This window comes from Gorilla gorilla, chromosome 14 (assembly GCF_029281585.2).
Source record: "Gorilla gorilla gorilla isolate KB3781 chromosome 14, NHGRI_mGorGor1-v2.1_pri, whole genome shotgun sequence".
Taxonomy (NCBI): Eukaryota; Metazoa; Chordata; class Mammalia; order Primates; family Hominidae; genus Gorilla; species Gorilla gorilla.
In genome coordinates, this window is record NC_073238.2 from 35,221,509 (window position 1) to 35,245,236 (window position 23,728).

At 45.7% G+C, this 23,728-nt stretch overlaps 1 pseudogene; it reads right to left on the reverse strand.

The window, feature by feature from the left end:
* Nucleotides 1–18,985: 18,985 nt before the first annotated feature.
* Nucleotides 18,986–20,297, reverse strand: LOC101125645 (heterogeneous nuclear ribonucleoprotein A1-like; annotated as a pseudogene).
* Between the last annotated feature and the right edge of the window lie 3,431 nt (nucleotides 20,298–23,728).

A 23,728-nucleotide genomic window follows, 5' to 3' on the forward strand; every position in this document is an offset into this window, starting at 1 on the left:
TAGCACAATAATTACCCTTTCTGCCTGACTGGATGCTTCAAAATAATTAACACATTAATTTTGTAGAGACAACTTTAGAACATGGTGACATTTTAAAAGCTGAAAAATGTTCACATAGAAGGAAAGTCATAGAAAGAATAAATATAAATGACTGATTAACATAGGAAAAATGTTTAAGTTCACTAATATCCAAACAACTGGGATTTTTCTCTGTAAATTGACATGTTTTTATTAATTTATTTTTTTTCTTCAACTTTTATTTTAAGTTCTGGGTACATGTGCAGGATGTGCAGGTTTGTTACATAGGTAAACCCACGCCATGGTGGTTTGCTACACAGCTCATCCCATCACCTGGTTATTAAGCACAGCATTCATTAGCTATTCTTCCTGATGCTCTGCCCCTTCCCACTGACAGGCCCCAGTATGTGCTGTTCCCCTCCATGTGTCCATGTGTTCTCATCATTCAGTTCCCACTTATAAGTGAGAACATGTGGTGTTTGGTTTTCTGTTCCTGCATTAGTTTGCTGAGGATAATGCCTTCCAGCTCCATCCATGTCCCTGCAAAGACATGATCTCATTTCTTTTTACAGCTGCATAGTATTCCATGGTGTGTAGTTACCACATTTTCTTTTCTTTTCTTTCTTTCTTTTTCTTTTTCTTTCTTTCTTTTTTTTTTTTGAGATGGAGTTCGTGTTGGGCTCTTGTTGCCCAGGCTGGAGTGCAATGGCATGATCTGGGCTCACCGTAACCTCCGCCTTCCAGGTTCAAGCAATTCGCCTGCCACAGCCTCCTGAGTAGCTGGGATTACAGGCATGCGCCACCATGCTCAGCTAATTTTGTATTTTTAGTAGAGATGGGGTTTCTCCAGTTTGGTCAGGCTAGTCTTGAACTCCCGACCTCAGGTGATTCACCCACCCCAGCCTCCCAAAATCCTGGGATTACAGGCATGAGCCACCACACCCAGCCTGTACCACCTTTTCTTTATCCAGTCTATCATTGATGGGTGTTTGGGTTGATTCCATGTCTTTGCTATTGTGAATAGTGCCGCAATGAACATACTCATACACGTATCTTTATAACAGAATGATTTCTGTTACTTTGGGTATATACCCAGTAATGGGATTGCTGGGTCAAATGGTATTTCTGCCTCTAGATCTTTGAAGAATCACCACAGTGTCCTCCACAATGGTTAAACTAATTTACACTCCCACCAACAGTGTAAAAGTGTTCCTTTTTCTTCGCAACCTTACCAGCATTTGTTGTTTTTTAACATTTTATTATTTATTTATTTTGAGACAGAGTCTCGCTCTGTCACCCAGGCTGGAGTGCAGTGGTGCGATTTTGGCTCACTGCAACTTCCTCCTCCCGGATTCAAGAGATTCTCCTGCCTCAGCCTCCCAAGTAGTTGGAATTACAGCCACGTCCTACCATGCCCAGCTAATTTTTATATTTTTAGTAGAGATGAGGTTTCACCATGTTGACCAGGCTGATCTCAAACTCCTGACCTCAGGTGATCTGCCTACCTTGGCCTACCAAAGTGCTGGGATTACAGACATGATCCACTATGTCTGGCTGTTTTTTCACTTTTTTTTTTTTTTCTCTGAGATGGTATTTCACTCTTGTTACCCAGGGTGGAGTACAATGGCACGATCTCAGCTAACTGCAACCTCCGCCTCCCAGGTTCAAGTGATTCTCCTGCCTCAGCCTCCCAAGTAGCTGGGATTACAGGTGCGTGCCACCAATCCCACCTAATTTTTGTATTTTTAGTAGAGATGGGGTTTCGCCATGTTGGCCAGGCTGGTCTTAAACTCCTGACCTCAGGTGATCTGCCCGTCTTGGCCTCCCAAAGTGCTGGGATTACAGGCATGAGCCACCATGCCTGGCCTTAGTTTGTTTGTTTGTTTGTTTTGAAATGGAGTCTCACTGTGTCGCCCAGGCTGGAGTGCAATGGCGCGATCTCAGCTCACTACAACCTCCGCCTCCTGGTTCAAGCAATTCTTCCACCTCAGCCTCCTGAGTAGCTGGGATTACAGGCATCTGTCATCATGCCCAGCTAATTTTTGTATTTTTGTAGAGATGGAGTTTCACCATGTTGTCCAGGCTGGTCTTGAACTCCTGACCTCTGGTGATCCACCTACCTCGGCCTCCGAAAGTGCTGGGATTACAGGTGTGAGCCACCATGCCTGGCCTCAAATTGACATGTTTTTAAAGATAAACTGGGCACAGTGGCTTGCACCTATAGTCCCAGCTACTCGGGAGGCTGAGGTGGGAGGATGGCTTGAGCCCAGGAGATTGAGGTTGCAGTGAGCTATGATTGCACCACTGTACTCCAGCCTGGGTGACAGAGTGAGATGCTGGCTCTAGAAAAATAAATACACAAAGATTTTAAAAAATAAAGACAGGCCGGGTGTGGTGGTTCATGCCTGTAATCCTAGCACTTTGGGAGGCCAAGGCGGGTGGGTCACCTGAGGTCAGGAATTCAAGAACATTCTATCCAACATGGTGAAACCCTGTCTCTACTAAACATAAAAAAATTAGTCAGGCATGGTGATGCATGCCTGTAGTCCCAGCTACTTGGGAGGCTGAGGCAGGAGAATCGCTTGAACCTGGGAGACAGAGGCTACAGTGAGCTGAGATTGCGCCACTGGACTCCAGCCTGGACAACAGAGTGAGACACTGTCTCAAAAAAATAAATAAATAAAATAAAATAAATAAAGATAATATCCAAACTCTGCACAAAGGTAATATAAAGTAGGTTTAAGAGCTCAGACCCTGCAGCCACCACTGTCTGCATGGATTGGGGCAACTACTTAGCCTCTCTTCCCTTCAGTGTACTTGTCTACAAAGAAGGAATAATAATAGCAACTGCATCATACAGGATTAAATTCATTAAGTACAAAGGATTTAGAATAGTGCTTGACACAAACTAAATGTTCAATCAATTTTAGCTATTAATATATATTTCTAGGACATACAAGAAACTAGTATCTACGATTGCCTCAGTGGAGGGGGAAAATGTTATCTTTATTTATTTTATTTTATTTTATTTTATTTTATTTTATTTTTGAGACAGAGTCTGGCTCTGTGGCCCAGGCTGGAGTGCAGTGACGCCATCTCAGCTCACTGCAAGCTCCGCCTCCTGGGTTCACGCCATTCTCCCGCCTCAGCCTCCCGAGTAGCTGGGACTACAGGCACCTGCCACCATGCCCGGCTAATTGTTTATATTTTTAGTAAAGACAGGGTTTCACTGTGTTAGCCAGGATGGTCTCGATCTCTTGACCTCATGATCTGCCCACCTCGGCCTCCCAAAGTGCTGGGATTACAGGCGTGAGCCACCGGTCTGTGTAGCCCTGTTATCTTTTTTTTTTTTTTTTTTTTTGAGAGGAAGTCTCGCTCTTGTACCCCAGGCTGGAGTGCAATGGTGTGATCTCGGCTAACTGCAACATCTGCCTCCTGGGTTCAAGTGATTATCCTGCCTCAGCCTCCAGATTAGCTGGGATTACAGGTGCCTGCCACCACGCCCTGCTAATTTTTGTATTTTTAGTGGAGATGGGGTTTCACCATGTTGGCCAGGCTGGTCTCGAACTTCTGACCTCAGGTGATCTGCCTGCCTTGGCCTCGCAACAGAATCTTGCTCTGTTGCCCAGGCTGGAGTGCAGTGGCACAATCTCGGCTCACTACAACCTCTGCCTCTTGCATTCAAATGATTCTCCTGCCTCAGCCTCCAGAATAGCTGGGATTACAGGCGCCCACCACCGAGCCCGGCTAATTTTTGTAGTATTAGTAGAGATGGGATTTCACCATGTTGGCCAGGCTAGTCTGGAACTCCTGACTGCAGGTGATCTGCCCACCTTGGCCTCCCAAAGTGCTGGGATTACAGGCGTGAACCACCATGTCTGGCCTATTTTATTTTTTAATTATTTCCTTTCTGTACTTTGAATAAATGTACATGTTTCATGCAGGTGTTCTTTCTTTTCGTGTTCCAGAGTTGTGGGTGAGACACACAGCTCTAGAAAAAGACATTCAGAACTCCACATTCTGTGTTTCTGGAGCCTTCAAGACCTCTCTGGGCTTACTGGGAAGCATACTTTTTCCCTGACAGGAGGATAGAGTCCTGCTTACTGCTGCACACTCTAGGGTCCCAGACCTTCTCAGTCCACGTGCTCGTAGTATCTCAGTCATATTTTCTTGGTGCACCCAGACCAAAAGAACTACCTTCCTGATTACATTCCATTTATTATGTAGCTAGTTCCAACATCTACAACCTAAGTATTTGTGTCTAAATACCTAATAGCCATTTTGTTTGTTTGTTTTTGTTTTTTTGAGACGGAGTCTCACTCTGTCGCCCAGGCAGGAGTGCAGTGGCACGATCTGGGCTCACTGCAACCTCCGCCCTCCGAGTTCAAGCGATTCTCCTGCCTCAGCCTCCCGAGTAGCTGGGATTACAGGCGCCTGCCACTGCGCCCGGCTAATTTTTTTTGTATTTTTAGTAGAGACGGGGTTTCACCATCTTGGCCAGGCTGGTCTTGAACTCCTGATCTCGTGATCCACCCGCCTCGGCCTCCCAAAGTGCTGGGATTACAGGAGTGAGCCACTGCACCCGGCCCCTAATAGCCATTTTCAAAAGTTCATATAAATTGAAAAATGCTATTTTTTTTTTTTTTTTTTTGAGATGGAGTGTCACTCTGTGGCCCAGGCTGGAGTGCAGTGGCATGGTCTCAGCTCACTGCAACTTTCACCTCCCAGGTTCAAGCAATTCTTCCGCCTCAGCCGCCTGAGTAGGTGGGACTACAGGCGTGTGCCACCACAACCGGCTAATTTTTGTATTTTTGGTAGAGACGGGGTTTCACCATGTTGGCCAGGATGGTCTCAATCTCCTGACCTCGTGATCTGCCTGCCTCGGCCTCCCAAAGTGTTGGGATTACAGGCATGAGCCACCGTGCCCGGCCAAAAAATGCTATTTTTATTTCATTTTTTTTTTTTTTGAGACATAGTCTCGCTCTGCCACCCAGGCTGGAGTGCAGTGGTGCGGCTCACTGCAACCTCCACCTCCTGGGTTCAAGGGATTCTCCTGCCTCTGCCTCCCGAGTAGCTGAGATTACAGGTGCCCACCACCAAGCCTGGCTAATTTTTTTCTATCTTTAGTAGAGACGGGGTTTCACGGTGTTGGTCAGGCTGGTCTCGAACTCCTGACCTTAGGTGATCCGCTCGCTTCAGCCTCCCAAAGTGCTGGGATTATAAGCGTGAGGCACTGTGCCCGGTCTATTTCATTCTTAAATAGCCACAGTTGCTAATGGGATATGTGTGCCTGTTGGGCACTGCACAACTCCTCAAACCCTGGAAAAAAATTGGCCGCTGCCACCCCTCTCATTTCCCATTCCACATTGACTTTCACAGTCAATGCTTTTTATCTCCAGCTTTGCAAAGATAATACGTTAATGCAAGGGATATAGTGTGTTCTAATGTCAAAATTGTGCTAATACTGTAGTTAGAGTGGTGTGTAACTGACATAGCTGTTTCCCTCAGATATTTGAAACAGCCCATAGTGCCCCTGTGAATTTGCTGTTCCCAAGCCACCCTGGCACACAGTTTGAGAACCTCAGCAGTATAACTTTTTATAACTTTTGAATCTAGCTGAGGAGTCAGCCCATTGTGAAAAAGCATGACATAAATAGTTCCCCCCAATCATTTTGTCCCAAAGCGTTCTACAATCAAACTACCCCTTTCCAGTGGACTGTGCAGAGGGGAAACAAACAAACAAACAAACAAAACCCAAACTACCCTTTCCCATTGGGTAGCCAGTCCACTGAAGACATTTTGTTGCAGATTCTTTAACCTTCAATGCAATTTGCACTAGTGCCTTATCATCTGCAGTAGGGGATGGAGGTGTCAGCTTCCCTTTTCCCTCTTTCCTGACATCTCTGGTATTGGAGAAAGAAAGAAAAAAAAAACCATGGAAAGGGAAATAATAGGCACTGGGGGACTCCAAACGGGGAGAGGATGGGAGGGATTTCATGTTGAAAAATGACCTATTGCATAGAAGGTTCATTATTTTAGTGATGGGTGCACTAGAAACTCAAACCTCACCATTCCACGTTATATCCGTGTAACAAACATGCACATGTATCCCCTGAATAATTACAATAAGAGCATGGGAGACAGAGGTCTTATGTGACTGCCTGCCAATTGCACATCCAAGATCCAGACTTGAAGCTTATAAATATGTATAAAATGTTGGGCTCAGGAGTGGTGGCTCACGCCTGTAATCTCAGCACTTTGGGAGGTGAAGGCAAGCGGATCACTTGAGGCCAGGAGTTGGAGGCCAGCCCAGGCAATGTAGCAAGAGCCTGTCTCTACAAAAACTAAAAAAAAATTAGCTGGACTTTACGGCATGCACCTGTAGTCCCCAGCTACTGGGGAGGCTGAGGCAAGAGGATCACTTGAGCCTGGGAGTTTGAGGTTACAGTGAGCTATGACTGCACCACCACACTCCAGCCTAGGCAAGAGAGTGAAAAAAGGCTGGGCGCGGTGGCTCACGCCTGTAATCCCAGCACTTTGGGAGGCCGAGGCAGGTGGATCACGAGGTCAGGAGATCGAGACCATCCTGGCTAACATGGTGAAACCCCATCTCTACTAAAAATACAAAAAATTAGCTGGGCGTGGTGGAGGGTGCCTGTAGTCCCAGCTACTCGGGAGGCTGAGGCAGAAGAATGGTGTGAACCTGGGATGAGGAGCTTGCAGTGAGCCGAGATCGTGCCACTGCACTCCAGCCTGGGCAACAGAGCAAGACTCTGTCTAAAAAAAATGAGAGAGTGAAAAAAATAGCCAGGTACAGTGGCTCATGCCTGTAATTTCAGCACTTTGGGAGGCCGAGGCAGGAGAATCACTTGAGGCTAGGAGGTGGAGGCTACATTGACCTATGATCGCATCACTGCTCTCCAGCATGGGCAGCAGAGTGATACCTTGCCTCAAAAAAAAAAAAAAAAAAAAAAAGGCCAGGCATGGTGGCTCACACCTGTAATCCCAGCATTTTGGGAGGCTGAAGTGGAAGGATCATTTGAGGTCAGGAGTTCGAAACCAGCCTGGCCAACATAGTGAAACCCTATTTCTACTAAAAATACAAAAAAAAATTACCCAGGCATGGTGGTGGGTGCCTGTAATCCCAGCTACTTGGGAGGCTGAGGCAGGAGAATTGCTTGAGCCCGGGAGGCAGAGGTTGCAGTTAGCTGAGATCGCACAACCATTGCACTCCAGCCTGGGTGACAGAGCAAGACTTAGTCTCAAAAAAATGTTGGACATCCTTGAGTATTAACATAGATTATCCAGGTGAAGGGCACTGAGCTTAAACTTCATCACCTCATGGTAAGTTCCCTGTGCAAAGCTGGCAGCAAGGTTCTTGTGAGTATCCCTGCCTCTGTGGCTAATGCTAACTGACATGGGCTATGTGAGGCGACCCCTCAAATACTGGAACTTCCATAGGTGCATGTGGAGGGGCTTTTGGGAGGGTTCTGGGAGGAGTGGATCTGCCCGACATGGGTAAGCTGCCTCCATTCCCACTGTCTTCACGGTCACTCAACCGACACGCTCTTACTCGCTCCTTGTTCTTCGTCTCTTCCAAGGTTTCTTCCCCTGCTTGGGGGACACAGTTGTCCTAATCAACAGCTGAGGCTGAGCCCAAGTCCGACCAGGAGACAGAAGAGTTTCTGTTGGCTGGGGAGGTGAGAAGGCTGGAGAGCTGATTGTGGATCTTGCCTTTCTCGGAAAGCCCAGAGGGGTCTCTAAGGTTCCCAGACACTTCACATTTTTTGTCCAGGGCTTTTGGTCTCGGCTGCAATTCTGGAACATGGGAAAAAAGAAAATCCACATAACATTCTGTTGTACATTTATTCAAAATACAGAAATGAAATATTTAAAGAATAAAATAAAGATAACATTCACAAGAAGAACCATGAAATTAACCCTCTCCTGGGAGTATACATTGGAAATCAATTTGGAAATATATAACAAGAGCCTTAAAAATGTTCTTAAGAATATAATTAAAGATGCAGAAAAAGATTATGTACTCATGATAAAGCTTAATTTATACAAGGAAAAGAAAAAGATCATGTATAAAGATATGCAATATGATGTTATTTACAAGGTATATTTACATTTTAAATTATTTAAAATAGGAAATAACCTAAATTTCCAATAACAAGTAAATGGTTAATTAATTTGGGCTATATTATCATAATGGAATATCATATAGCCATTCAAAGCCATTGTTTTATGAGTTTTAGTGACAGGGAAAATGATTACTATAGGTGCCTGTTCACTGTGTTTTCAAAGTGTCCTAAACTTTTTTTTTTTTTTTGAGACGGAGTCTCAATCTGTTGCCCAGGCTGGAGTGCAGTGGCGTGATCTCGACTCACTGCAAGCTCCGCCTCCCAGGTTCATGCCATTCTCCTGCCTCAGCCTCTCCGAGTTGCTGGGACTACAGGCGCCCACCACCACACCCGGCTAATTTTTTATATTTTTAGTAGAGATGGGGTTTCACCGTGGTCTCGATCTCCTGACCTCGTGATCTGCCCGCCTCCACCTCCCAAAGTGCTGGGATTACAAGCGTGAGCCACCACACCCAGCCTTTTTTTTTTTTAATTTATTTTTAATTTTTTATTTATTTTTTATTTTTTATTTTTTTGAGACGGAGTCTCGCTCTGTCGCCCAGGCTGGAGTGCAGTGGTGTGATCATAGCTCACTGTAGCCTTGACCTCTCTGGCTCAAGAGATTCTCCTGCCTTGGCTTCCCAAGTAGCTGAGACTACAGAGGCACATCACCACATCTGGCTAATTTTTAAATTTTTTTGTAAAGACAGGGGTCTCACTTTGTTGCCCGGGCTGGTCTCAAACTTCTGGGCTCAAGTGATCATCCACACACTTCGGCCTCCCAAAGTGCTGGGATTACAGGTGTGAGCCACTGTGCCCCACCTCAATTTTGTAGGATTTTTGTAGGATTTTGATTCCAATCTTTTCTCTGCCACTTATCATTTGTGTGCCCTGAGTGAGTTCCCGTCATCTCGGTATGTCTGTTTTTCATCTGTGAAATAGGGGTCACAGTACCTACCTCATGCTGGGTTTGAGATCTCCGTGTGCCACATATTAGCTTGTGACCTTGGGCTGATTAGTTGTCCTCTCTGAGCCTCAGCTCCCAAGCCAGGAGGTGGAGCTAATGTGGCTGCCTCCAGGCATTAGCACGAAGATGGGCAGGGATGGCTCTGAGCACCCAGCACAGAGCAAGAGCCCTTCACCAGGTAGACACCTGGCAGACGGGAATTACCACTGCTTACGATACAATGGTATTTCCTAAATTTGAAGATAACGTTGAAAGTAAGCTGCATCGTGGATTTAATAACAGTGCTTTGAGTGAGAGAGAGAGAGAAAAAAGAAACCAATGTGGCATTCAGTGCATAAGAATAAAATGAGGTGTTGAATAAAAAGTCTTGGGCTGGGCGTGGTGGCTCATGCCTGTAAATCCCAACACTTTGGGAGGCCGAGGTGGGTGGATCACCTGAGGTCAGGGGTTTGAGACCAGCCTGGCCAACATGGTGAAACCCCGTCTCTACTAAAAATATAAAAATTAGCCAAGCATGGTGGCGTGCGCCTGTAGTCCCAGCTACTCAGGAGACTGAGACAAGAGAATCGTGTGAACCCACAAGGCGGAGGCTGCAGTGAGTCGAGATTGCCCCACTGCACTCACTCCACCCTGGGTGACAGAGCGAGACTCAAAGAAAAAAAAGTCGAATTTTTATACACATCCGTTAGGGACTTTTCACATCATGTGCATTTCCATAAATCTACACATTGTATTTTTGCACAGACTTGTGTTTCTAGGTGTGTCTGGGGCTCCAGGATTCTCTTACAGGAGACGACTGTTCAACTTGTTTTTAAGTGAAAACACTAATGTTTTGTTTTATTTTTTTCCCTGCGTGAAAAGTAACAATCCACCATAAAGCAAGGGGCATGCCCCCCGACCAAGCCATCCTTGCTCAGGGGTAGAGAGTAACCCTTTGCGGGGAGTGGGTGATAGTGCTAAGATTTGGGTTCTGGTTTTAAGGAGTTATCTAAAGTTTAGTTCTGAAAGAAGACGCAAAGGGGATTTCCCATGGAGGAATGCAAGCCTATGGGACAGAAGGCAATGAGTCAGGAATCGTTGGATTGGGTCACCAAAAGCCTGGGTCCTGATCCGGGATGCTTGTCCCAAAAGGGGCCCCACATACTTGATTAAGAAGGAAAGAGTGAGACCACTGTGAGGGGCAACAGTCAAGGATGGGGGGCAGAAGGGGTCTTTGAATCTGAAGCCCACCAGGGGCTGACTGTCCAGCTTTGATGTGAGCAGAGCCCCTTTGAGGAGCTGCCCAGGCTAGTTCCTTCCACAGTGGCTCAAAGACAGGAGTGCCTGATCTGCTGCCGACTGGCTGGGAGACTGAGGTTTGTTGCAGGCCAACTGGTGCATGTGACCCAGTGTCAGATATATCCCCAAAATATCCCTGGCAAGTGGCGGGATGATCTCCTACCCCTTTGCTTGAGCAGGCCGGAGGCCAGGAGCTGAGACTCCTCATTCCCCGTTTCTGTTTACCTTCTCCCCAGCTGGGAACAAAGGACAAGAATTTGGGAGTGACAGGCATGTGGCCACACACTCAAATGCACTTGTTTATACCTGTTTGTTTACTGTTTGAGCAGATTCTTGCTTAGCAATAACTGAGTTTATCTCCTTGTCTTAAGGAAACTCTTAAGAATGTTATTATAATGTAGTAAAATGTAAATGTCTCTTGAATGATGAAGCACTAACTAATGTGCTATATCTAAATGTAGAAATGCACATTTACAAGTATTGTCCTCTCCCGGCATTTTCATCTTAACATTCAGTCTGTTGACAACACTCAAAAACTTCATAAAAGATCACAATCTAGCACTTAAGTTCTACAGATAATGTTGAAATCTTGCACAAGATTTAGGAATCTCAGGCAATGACATGCCATAACATTGCTATTAGGAAATGTGTAATATACTCTTCTGTTACTATCAGTGGAAAGTCAAAAAAACAAACAAACCATAGTGATAAGAGCTGTGTGAATTAAGGAATTTTAGAGCTGAAAGTGACCTTGGAAATCCTAGAGCCTCATCCATTTTTACCTTCTAATAATCGTGATGTAAAATATCACACTTTCACTGTAGAAAATTTGGAAATATACAGATGTTTAAAATTAGGAAGAAAAGGCTGGGCGCCGTGGCTCACGCCTGTAATCCCCGCACTTTCGGAGGCTGAGGTGGGCAGATCACAAGGTCAAGAGATCGAGACCAGCCTGGCCAACATGGTGAAACCCAGTCTCTACTAAAAATACAAAAATTAGGTGGGATTGGTGGCGCGCGCCACTGCAATCCGACCTGGCGACAGAGTGAGACTCAGTCTCAAAAAAAAAAAAAAATCAGGAAGAAAAAAATCACCCACAATTGTATCACCTACAAGAGGTCACCATTTTTTAAAACTTTGCCGTATTTCCTTTCAGACATGTAAAATTTTTGATATATTTATTTTTTTCTTTTTCTTGCTACAAAAAACTGAGATCATACAGTTTGTATCCTTCACCTTTACTTAACATTATATAGTGATAATTTTGCTTTTTATTAAAAACTTTTTGAATATGGAATTTTTATTGATTACATAAAATGTGACAGTATGGCATAGAGTCATAAATATTTGTAACCATCATCATAGTATTGAATGTGTAATTGTGTTTAAAGATACTACTATAGATGTGCTAAGGGAAATACTTTTGTGCATAAATGTTTGTCCCATTTTTAAATTGTTTCTGTAGAAATTGTTGCCAAATTTTGTTCCAGCCAGGTGCGGTGGCTCGCACCTGTAATCCCAGTACTTTGGGAGGCCGAGGTGGGTAGATCACTTGATGTCAGGAGTTCAAGACCAGCCTGGCCAACATGGTGAAACCCTCTCTCTACTAAAAATACAAAAAATTAGCTGGGCATGGTGGTGCGCACCTGTAATCCCAGCTACTCGGGAGGCTGAGGCAGGAGAATTGCTTGAACCCAGGAGGCAGAGGTTGCAGTGAGCAGAGATCTCACCACTGCACTCTAGCCTAGGCAACAGAGGGAGACTCCATCTCAAAAAACAAAACCAAACAAAAAAACAAAACAAAACAACATTTTGTTCCAGAAAAGTTATAACAATTTTTATCAACAACATGAGAGTGTCTATTTCGGTGTAACCTTTCTAGAATCAGAGTATTACTTTTTTTTTTTTTGAGGCAGAGTCTGGCTCTGTCACCCAGGCTGGAATGCAGTGGCGCAGTCTTGGCTCACCGCAACTTCCGCCTCCTGGGTTCAAGCAGTTCTCTGCCTCAGCCTCCTGAGTAGCTGGGATTACAGGCACCTGCCACCACGCCCGGCTAATTTTTTGTATTTTTAGTAGAGACGGGGCTTCACCATCTTGGCCAAGCCGGCCTTGAACTCCTTACCTCAGGTTCCACTGGCCTCGGCCTCCCAAAGTACTGGGATTACAGGTGTGAGCCACCACGCCTGGTCGAGTATTACCATTTTTAATAATGGTAATGGGTAATAGAAAATAATGTTATTTTAGGAAACAATTCTAAAGCTTCATTTTCAGGAGACTGAGATTTTAGAAGCTACTTCTTTAATTCTTATGACATAGAGTCGGATTAGACACAAAATAAATGTTATGAAAATGCTACTACTATTCTTTGAAGGCTGTTTATAGTTTGTAGATGCTGAGAATATGGTGAAATGGTAAACTATGCATAGCCTTAACTTACAGAGTGCTAGAGTTTTGGGCTGAGGAGCTGGTCACCATTGGGCATCTGACAACTGATTGTTTGGACTTCTGGGACTGTTTCTGGAGGGGCCTGGATCTCAGCACACTGTGTCAGGCAGGAGAGGAAAAAAACGTATCTCCTTGCTCCTAAGCTCATTGGTCGAAGATTCGCCCCATAGGCTTCAATTTCTCTGCACTTACTTTTTTCTCTGACTTACTGTGGGTTTCTCAAGCATAGGGGCCAGGGGTTCTGTGAGGTGGGTGCCATTTGGGATGCCACATGGAGCTGGCAGTGTCCACAGACAGCTGGTTTCTGCAGTGGCAGCAGGGTGGAGTAAGCGTCCAAGGGTGTCCAAAGATTTGGAGTGGCACTTAAGAGGTGTTTACACGAGCAACAAGGTAAGTAGAGATAACTGGGCCTTCAATACAGAGGTTGATGGAAACACATCTGCAAGTGTACCTAATTCAAATCATCACACAGTAACCCCTCCAGGGGAATGTCAAATTCTGTACTGTTTTTAATGCTCAGCTGACACATTGCTCTAGTCCAGTGGTTCTAGAACTTTTTGAGCTTAGGATCCCTTTATACTCTTAAAAATTATTGAGAACTTCAGACAAATTCATGTATATGAAGTGAGGGGACAGAAAGGAGGTATATCTATATCCATAACTATCTATCTATCAATATTTATCATATTAAAAATTAAAACGGAAAAAATTAAAGAATATTTATAAATGGAAAAGTGGCCATTATAAACCAATTACATGTTAACACAAATAATGTGTTTTATGCAAAATAACTATATTTCCCAAAATAAAAGTTAGTGGCATCAGTGGCATTGGTTTACATTTTGCAAACCTCTTGAATAGCGGGTTTAATATCAGATAGTGGAATTCTCTTTTTTTTTTTTTTTTTTTGAGACATTGTCTCGCTCTGTTGCCCAGACTGGAGTGCAGTGGTGCAATCTCAGCTCACTGCGACCTCTGCCTCCCGGGTTCATGCGATTCTCGCGCCTCAGGCTTCCGAGTAGCTGGGATTTATAGGCGTGCGCCACCATGCCCAGCTAATTTTTTGTATTTTTCGTCGAGACGGGGTTTCACCATGTTGGCCAGGCTGCTCTTGAACTCCTGACCTTGAGTGATCTGCCCACCTCGGCCTCCCAAAGTGCTGAGATTACAGGCGTGAGCCATCACATCCGGTCGCAGATGGTGGAGTTTTTATTTCTGCTTCCACATTTGACCTGTTACCATATGTTTTGTTTGAAGTAGATGGGGAAGTCCAGCACCCCCCAGGTATACAATTGAAAAGGGGGACTTCGTGTGCCCCTGAAGTCCACAGACCACACTTTGAGAACTGCTGCTCAAGTCTAAGTTGCGAATTTCTCAATTATATGAACAAGACTGTAGCAGAAACCAGTACTGTGTGCGCTCAACAGACTAAATTGTTTGGAAAAGCGTTTCCTAGGAGTTGCTATAAACCAAATGACTCATTTAAACGTTTTTATTACTTTGACAAATACTTCAGCTCTGCAGCCTGTTCCTTTTTTAAACCAACTTGCCTCATTACACAGCTGTGGTCTGCACAGCTTTGGCCACCAGGTGGCTCCCACCCCCAGCCTTTTCTAGAAGGATCCATTTAGGACGCTTCATTCCTTGATGGCGCCCTAGCTGCTCAGGGCACTCAGGGAAACTTTATTTTGTTCAACATAAGAAAAGAGTCAGTTGTGGGAGGCCGACGCAGGCGGATCAGCTGAGGTCAGGAGTTTGAGACCAGCCTGGCTAACCTGGCAAAACTCTGTCTCTACTAAAAATACAAAAATTAGCCGGGCATAATGGCGGGCACGTGTAATCCCAGCTACTTGGGAGGCTGAGGCAGGAGAGCTGTTTGAACCTCAAAGGCAGGGGTAGCAGTGAGCCGAGATCATGCCACTGCACTCCAGCCTGGGCGACAGAGGAAGACTCCATCTCAACAACAACAACAACAAAAAAAAAAAAAAAAGAGAAAAGAGAAAAGAGTCAGTTGGGGAAGGGGAGGATTATTTCAAGGAAAAGGGAAGTTAAGAAAGAATAGAACTGGCAGTGTGTGGTGGCTCACGCCTGTAATCCCAGCACTTTGGGAGGCCGAGGCGGGTCTAACACGAGGTCAGGAGTTCGAGACCAGCACAGCCAAGATGGTGAAACCCCCGTCTCCACTAAAAATACAAAAATTAGCCGGGCATGGCAGCAGGTACCTGTAATCCCAGCTGCTCAGGAGGCTGAGGCAGAGAATTGCTTGAACTCGGGAGGCGGAGGTTGCAGTGAGTCGAGATTGCTCCACCGCACTCCAGCCTGGGCGAAAGAATGAGACTCCGTCTCAAAAAAAAAAAAAAAAGTATATTTAACATAGGAGGTTGGTAAAAAAAATCTAAAAGAGTTGGTCTGAATACTGGAAGAAGTACTATATGGCACCTTCACTCTCTTACCAGCTAATGTAGCTTTTTCCTTCTCATTGTTTTTAACTGATATGCTTAAATTGGGTATTATTATCTCTACTAAAATGGTTCCCTCTCAAAGCAAGGTGTTATACTAGAAACCACGTGGGATAAACAAAGAGGTGGTGGGGAATGCGCCCCTCCCCCCTGAGAGACAGGAGGTGTGGGTGTTTTCACTCTAGCACATATTCACTGTGACACTGTGGGGTTACTTCTGTTTCCTGACCTGAGTGATCCACCCCACTTACAAGAGAGGGCTGATAATCCTTAACTGCCCAGAGGTTTGTTTCCAAATCAGATTGTCTCTGGAGTTCCTTGCGAGACTCGAAATACATGATTCTGTGATTCTATTTCAGGCTGGTTGAGTTCTTTAGTTGCAAGCAACAGATAACCAACTTTGGTTAATCTTGCCCAGTTTCCTTAATAAGACTCATACGGCCCTTTGCTACCTGGGCCCTGCCTGTGCCTCCAGCCTCAAATCTTCTTCAGGCACTGTGAAGCTCCAGACATATGGTGACATCCCCCACACCATGTGTGCCCCTTCTCTGGCCTCTGCTGCCTGATAGTAGGTTTCAGGTAGGCATCACTTCCGCTGGGCTGCCTTCCATGACCTCCCCAGTCTGGATCGCGTCCTCTCCTGGGTGCTCCAGCAGCAGCTTCCTCCACTTCTCCATCATACCTTTGAGACTATTGTATTATAATTTTCTAAATGCTTTCCCCTCCTGTGAGTCCTGGGCAGAAGGAAGCATGTCCACCTTCTTCACGGGTATCCCCAATACACAGTACAGTGTCTGGCACACAGCAGGTACACAAAATATATTTAATGAAGGAACAGAGGAAGGGAGAGAAGACATCTCTTCTTGGATAGTGCCAGTCATATATTAGGTGTTCATTAAACATTTGTAGAACTGAACTGAGAATGCTGAGCCCTTTAACAGGATCCTCAAAACCTCGCAAAATAAACACAGATAGGCCGGGCGCGGTGGCTCACGCTTGTAATCCCAGCACTTTGGAAGGCTGAGGCGTGTGGATCACAAGGTCAGCAGATCGAGACCATCCTGGCTAACGCAGGTGAAACCCGGTCCCTAGTAAAAATAGAAAAAATTAGCCGGGCGTGGTAGCGGGCGCCTGTAGTCCCAACTACTCGGGAGGCTGAGGCAGGAGAATGGCATGAACCCGGGAGGCGGAGCTTGCAGTGAGCCGAGACAGCGCCACTGCACTCCAGCCTGGGCTACAGAGCAAGACTCTTGTCTCAATAAAAATAAAAATAAAAAACACAGATAATAATAGGATTTTGCCGAATATAGAACCAAGTGGCAGATTTAAAATTTGAACCACAACATCCTGGATTTGACGTCTTTTGTACTACTTTTGTTGAGAAAGAGGAAATGCTTTCTTCACTCAGGCACCCACCATGAGAGCTAGCCTGGAGGATGCGGGCCCAGCACGTGCTAGTGGCTGGAGAGGAACCCCGGGGGGATGGAGAAACGGTGGAGAGACGGGGAGGGCTCCGGAAAACTGCGTTCTCACAAGACCAAAGGGAGGGGAGGGAGGGGGAGATCTGGCTGCAAGTGCAGTTGGAGAGGGTGTGAACAGATCGGGAGTCCTCTGCGAGGCTCTGGAGCGCCCGGCGCCCAGGAGGCTCGTGCGCCCCGTGCCGCTGCGGTAGGACCTGGCGGTCCGCAGCTCCTGAAGGGCCTGGCCGTTCACGGGGCAGGCAGGACGGGCGAAATCCCCCGCGGTTAGCGGTCAACAGAAAGGGCGACACGGAACGGGGTTCCTGGCACCCGAGCTCGCCGCACCGAAGTCTCCTGGTAACAGCGACACGGGACCGGGCGATGTGACCACACACCTGAAGCCCCTGGAGAGCTCTTTGTTTTATTTCAAATTGTGGTAAAAAGGACATAACATTAAATACCATCTTACCCATTTTTAAGTGCACAGTTCAGTGGCATCGAGAGCATTCACATCGCTGTGTGGCCATCACCACTGTCCACCTCTAGAATTCTTCATCGGCCTGTGCAGCAACTGCCACCTGTTCAACACTAACTCCCGGTTCCCACTCCCGCAGCGCCGTATCACACTTACACTTCTGTGTCTATGAATTCGCCTGCTCTACATATGGCATATGAGTGGAATCACACAGTATTGGTACTTTTGTGACTGGCCTAGTTCACTCAGCATAATGGCCTGGAGGTTCATCCATGTTGTAGCATGTAATGGGATTTCCTTCTTTTTTTTTTTTTTGACAGAATCTTGCTCGGTCGCCCAGGCTGGAGTGCAGTGGCGTGATCTCGGTTCACTGCAATCTCCGTCTCCCGGGTTCAAGTGATTCTTTTCCTCAGCCTCCCGAGTAGCTGGGATTACAGGCAAGCTCCACCATGCCCAGCTTGTTTGTGTATTTTTCAGTAGAGATGGGGTTATGCCTTGTTGGTCAGGCTGGTCTTGACCTCAGGTGATCCACCCACTCTGGCCTCCCAAAGTGCTGGGATTATGGTGGGAGCCACCAAGCCCGGCAATTTCCTTTTTTTTTTTTTTTTTTTTTTTTTCAGACAGAGTCTTGCCCTGTCGCCCAGGCTGGAGTGTGCAATGGCATGATATTGGCTCACTGCAACCTCCATGTCTTGGTTTCAAACCATTCTCCTGCCTCAGCCTCCCAACTCCCAAGTATCTGGGATTACAGGCACCTGCCACCACACCTGGCTAATTTTTGTATTTTTAGTAGAGATGGGGTTTCACCATGTCGGCCAGGCTGGTCTCGAACTTCTGACCTCGTGATCCACCCATCTCAGCCTCCCAAAGTCCTGGGATTACAGGCATGAGCCACTGCACCTGGCCGACTTCCTTCTTTTTAAAGGCTGTATAATATTCCACTGTAGGGATGCACCACATTTTGTGTAATAATTCATTCACTGATGGACACTTGGGCTGCTTCCACCTTTTGGCTGTTGTGAATGATGCTGCTATGAACAGGAATCTGAAGATTTGGGTTCAGAGCATAGAGGTGGCATGTGCGTTTTATGAGGCAAATCTCTCAGCCCTGAGTTTTTCAACCGTAAAATGAGATGTCAATATTTACTATCTTTCAGGTTTGTGGCAAATATAAAATGAGATCATGTGCATAAAAGTATTTGTAAACTGAAAAATCTCACCTCATGTAAAACTGTTATGATTTTTGTGACCAGCCATTATGACCAATGGAACATATGATTTGTGATGGTTAATTCATGGTAGAAGCAGATGTGGAGAAGTTCTCTGCAATAAAAGCAAATGGCCAGTTATATCAGGTTAATACCTGAAAAGTTGTTTTCTGTATTCTGTAGGCATTTAAGGAAATTTTTTATTTGCACATTAAAAAAAGACATTTATTCAGGGTCACAATCAGACTATTACATTTAGCAATCAATAGCATGCGTGCCAAAAAAAAAAAAAACTACATTAAAACCCTTTGTTGGAATGCTTTACACTTTCCACAGAACAGAAACTAAAATAACCTGTTATACAATTAGTCACAAATACAGTCCTCAGGATTTTTGCCCATGCACATGAGTATTTGTCTAAAACATGTCTTCTTTGTAGCAGCTAGGCCCTGCCACCGCTATGCTTGGCTGAGTTCACGAATCTGTTGTAACCTGTAGCTTCCCTGTCACTTCTCTTGCTCTCCTCTCCTGCTAAGCTATGTTTCCTAATTAAAATATTCTGCCACAGCCATAGCTAACTGCTGCTACTGGAACCGCCATAGCCACCTGAAGAGTACAATTTTTCTGGGTTTCATGGTTTGGCAAAGTATCGGCCTCCATCACCATAGGGGCCAGAGCTTCTGCCTCCAAAGTTTCCTCCCTTCATGGGTCCAAAATTTGAAGACTGATTGTTGTAATTGCCAAAATCATTGTAGCTTCCACCACCTCCAAAATTGCTTCCATCATTACCAAATCCATTACAGCCATCCCCACTGCCACCATATCCACCACCACCATGGCTGCCACCAAAGCCACCACAACCACTGAAGTTTCCTCCACAACCAAAGTTGTCATTCCCATGACACCACCATGACCACCACCAAAGTTTCCAGAACCACTTCGACCTTTTTGGCTGGATGAAGCACTCGCCACCTTTTGCTTTGACAGGGCTTCCTAACTTCACAGTTGTGGACATTCACATTATGGTATTTCTGAATGACAATCTTATCCACGGAGTCATAGTCATCAAAGGTTATAAAGGCAAAGCCCCTTTTCTTGCCACTGCCTCGGTCAGTCGTGACTTCGATCACTTCCATTTTCCCATACTGTTCCAAATAACCAATAATCTCTGAGGGGATGTTCTTCAGTGTCTTCTTTAATGCCACCAACAAATATCTTTTTCTTTTCTTTCTTTTTTTTTTTTTTTTTTTGAGGCAGCATCTTACTCTGTCATCCAGGCTGGAGTGCAGTGGTGTGATCTCGGCTCACTGCAAGCTCTGCTTCCCGGGTTCACACCCCTCTCCTGCCTCAGCCTCCCGAGTAGCTGGGACTACAGGCGCCCGCCACCACGCCCGGCTAATTTTTTGTATTTTTTTTAGTAGAGACAGGGTTTCACTGTGTTGGCCAGAATGGTCTTGATCTCCTGACCTCATGATCCACCTGCCTCAGCCTCACAAAGTGCTGGGATTACAGGCATGAGCCACTGCGCCTGGCCAACAAATATCTTTTTCACAGTTAAGTGGGCACCTGGTCTTTGAGAATCTTCTCTTGAGACAGCTCTCTTTGGTTCCACAACTCTTCCACCCACCTTGTGTGGCCTTGCATTCGTGGCTGCGTCCACCTCCTCCACAGTGGCATAGATGACAAACGCAAAACCCCTGGCGTGCTTGGTGTTTGGATCTCTCATTACCGCACAGTCCGGGAGCGTTCCTCATTGCTCAGAATGGCTCCTCAGGCTCTCATTGGTTGTTTCAAAGCTCAACCCTCCAAAGAGGAGCTTCCTCAGCTGTTCAGGCTCTTTAGGAGACTCTGACTTAGACATGATGGCAGGGAGAAGAGAGGCTTTCATGACGCTTCTTTGGCGGTGTCCATGGGCAGAAAGATAAAATTTTTTTTATGGGGGGCAGAGTTTTGCTCTTATTGCCTAGTCTGGAGTACAATGGTGTGATCTCGGCTCACTGCAACCTCCGCCTCCTGTGTTGAAGCGATTCTCCTGCCTCAGCCTCCTGACTAACTGGGATTACAGGCATGCACCACCACGCCTGGCTAATTTTGTATTTTTAGTAGAGATGGGGTTTCTCCATGTTGGTCAGCCTGGTCTTGAACTCCCGATCTCAGGTGATCCACCCGCCTCGACCTCCCAAAGTGCTGGGATTATAGGCATGAGCCACCAGGCCTGGCCGAAATTTTTTTTTTTTAAAGAGATGGTGACTTGCTACGTTGCCCAGACTGGAGTGCAGTGGCTATTCACAAGTGCAACCATAGCTTACTACAGACTTGAACTCCTGGGCTCAAGTCATCCTCCTGCCTCAGCCTCCCAACTAGCTACAGGTGCACAACACCTTACCTAGCTAAGGAACTTTTATTAAAAGATTCCAGAAAAATCACTTCTCAGATATATTCCACTGAAGCTGCTTTACACCTTACCCCATGTTCCCGTATTCTGAATTGTAGATGTCTTATTCTATATGACCCTTCAGAATCGTTTAAGTGAGTTAAACATTGACTTAAAAAGGAGAATTGTCGTGGCTGGGTGAGGTGGCTTATGCTTGTAATCCCAGTGCTTTGGGAGGCTCACTCCAGGGAGACCAGGAGTTTGAGAGCAGCCTGGGCAACATAGTGAGATCCTGACTCTTCTAAAAAATAAAAGAGAGAAATTTGTAATGGAATCTTTTTTTTTTTTTTTTTTTTTGTGATGGAATCTTGCTCTGTCACCCAGGCTGGAGTGCAATGGCGCGATCTTGGCTCACTGCAACCACCGCCTCCTGGGTTCAAGCGACTCTCCTGCCTCAGCCTCCCAAGTAGCCGGGATTACAGGCGCGCACCACCACACCTGGCTATTTTTTGTTGTTGTTTGTATTTTTAGTAGAGACGGAGTTTCACCATGTTGGTCAGGCTGGTTTCGAACTCCTGACCTCGTGGTCTGCCTGCCTCAGTCTCCCAAAGTGCTGGGATTACAGGTGTGAGCCACCGCACCCGGCCAGAATCTTTTCTATTGTGGTAAAAAAAAAAAAAAAAAAAAACATAAAATTTACCATCTTAACCTTGTTTGTTTGTTTGTTTGGTTTGGTTTGTTTTGAGATGGAGTCTTGCTCTGTCGCCCAGGCTGGAGTGCAGTGGCGCCATCTCGGCTCACTGCAAACTCCGCCTCCCAGGTTCACACCATTCTCCTGCCTCAGCCTCCCGAGTAGCTGGGACTACAGGCGCCTGCCACCACGCCCGGCTAATTTTTTGTATTTTTTAGTAGAGACGGGATTTCACCATGTTAGCCAGGATGGTCTCAATCTCCTGACCTCCTGATCTGCCCACCTCGGCCTCCCAAAGTGCTGGGATTACAGGCGTGAGCCACTGTGCCCAGCCTATTTTTTATATTTTTAGTAGAGATGTGGTTTCACCGTGTCAGCCAGGATGGTCTTGATCTCCTGACCTCATGATCCACCCACCCCGGCCTCCCAAAGTGCTGGGATTACAGGCATAAGCCACTGCGCCCGGCCCATCTTAACCATTTTTAAGTGCACAGTTCAGTAGGGTTAGGTATATTTACATTGTTGTGCAACCAATCTCCAGAACTTTTTCATCTTGCAAAACTGAAACCGAACCCGTTAAACAACTCCTCTTCCCCGCCCTCTCCCCAGCCCCTGGTAACCAGTCTTATTGGTTTGTTTGCTTTGAATGAAGACTGTCTACTTTCTGTCTCTACATTTTGTCTTTTTGATTTTGACTAACTTAAGAAGCTCATATAAGTGGAATCATGTAGTATTTGTGTTTTTGTGAGTGGCTTGTTTCACTTAGCGTAATGTCCTTCAGTTTCGTCTATGTGTAGCATGAGACAGGATTTCTTTTTTTAAGTATTCCATTGCATGTATATACCACATTTTTTTTGTCCATTTGTCTGTCAATGGAAATTTGGGTTGTTTTCACTTCTTGGCTGTTATGAATACTGCTGCTATAAACATGGGTATGCAAATGTCTCTTCAAGAGTATCATGGAATCTTATAACAAAAAACCTTGAGAGCTGGAATAGCTTTAGAGTCACGGTAATTTGGTCCTACTCTGTCCTTTTACAGAGGAGCACACTGAGGTGGGACCAGTTGTGTGACTTACCCATGGTAAAATGATTTGCTGATAATAATCACTGACACTTTTTAAATTTTTTTTTTTTTTTTTTTTAGACAGAGTCTCGCACTGTCACCTGGGCTGGAGTGCAGTGGCGTGATCTCAGCCCACTGCAACCTCTGCCTCCCAGGTTCAAGCGATTCTCCTTGCCTCAGCCTCCCAAGTAGCTGGGATTACAGGCGCCTGCCACCACGCCTGGCTAATTTTTTTTGTATTTTTAGTAGAGATAGGGTTTCACCATCTTGGCCAGGCTGGTCTTGAACTCCTGACCTCATGATCCGCCCGCCTCGGCCTCCTAAAGTGTTGGGATTACAGGCGTGAACCACCATGCCCGGTCATCACTAACAGTTTAAAAGGATACAGTGAGCCAGACACTTGGCTGAGTGCATGACCTGTAGTGTGTCAGTTAGCCCTTACCAATAAAACCTCTGAAATAGATACTATTATTATCTCCATTGTATAGATAACAAAACTGAAGTGCAAAGAGATTAAGATTTTATATATATATAATATATAATATATAATATATATATACACACACATATATATATTCGAGATAAGGTCTTGCTCTGTCGCCCGGGCTGGAGTGCAGTGGCGTGATCTCGGTTCACTGCAATCTGCGTCTCCTGGGTTCAAGTGATTCTCTGCCTCAGCTGCCCGAGTAGCTGGGATTACAGGCAAGTGCCACCATGCCCAGCTAATTTTTGTATTTTTAGTAGAGATGGGGTTTCATCATGCTGGCCAGGCTGTTCTCGAACTCCTGACCTTGTGATCCACACACCGTGGCCTCCCAAAGTGCTGGGTTTACAGGAGTGAGCCATCGCGCCCAGCCAACACTATATTTAATAAGGGCTGGGACCTCCTCTCTGACTCTAGGGTGGAGGAGCAATTAACAATGATTAATTTTCATTCATTTATTCAGATAACATTTCTCAAGTGCCTCCCACTGCCACACTGTACTAGATCCTGGACATACATAAACAGAACTGCATGTTTGCCCCCAAAGAGCTGGCAGTGTAGGAGGAGCAACTGGCTTGTCCTCAATTTCAATGCAACGTGATTAGTGCTGTACTAGTGTTTTGCAGGTGCTGCCACTGAGCATGCAGGAGGGGGACTTCTGAGGGATGGATGGATGGG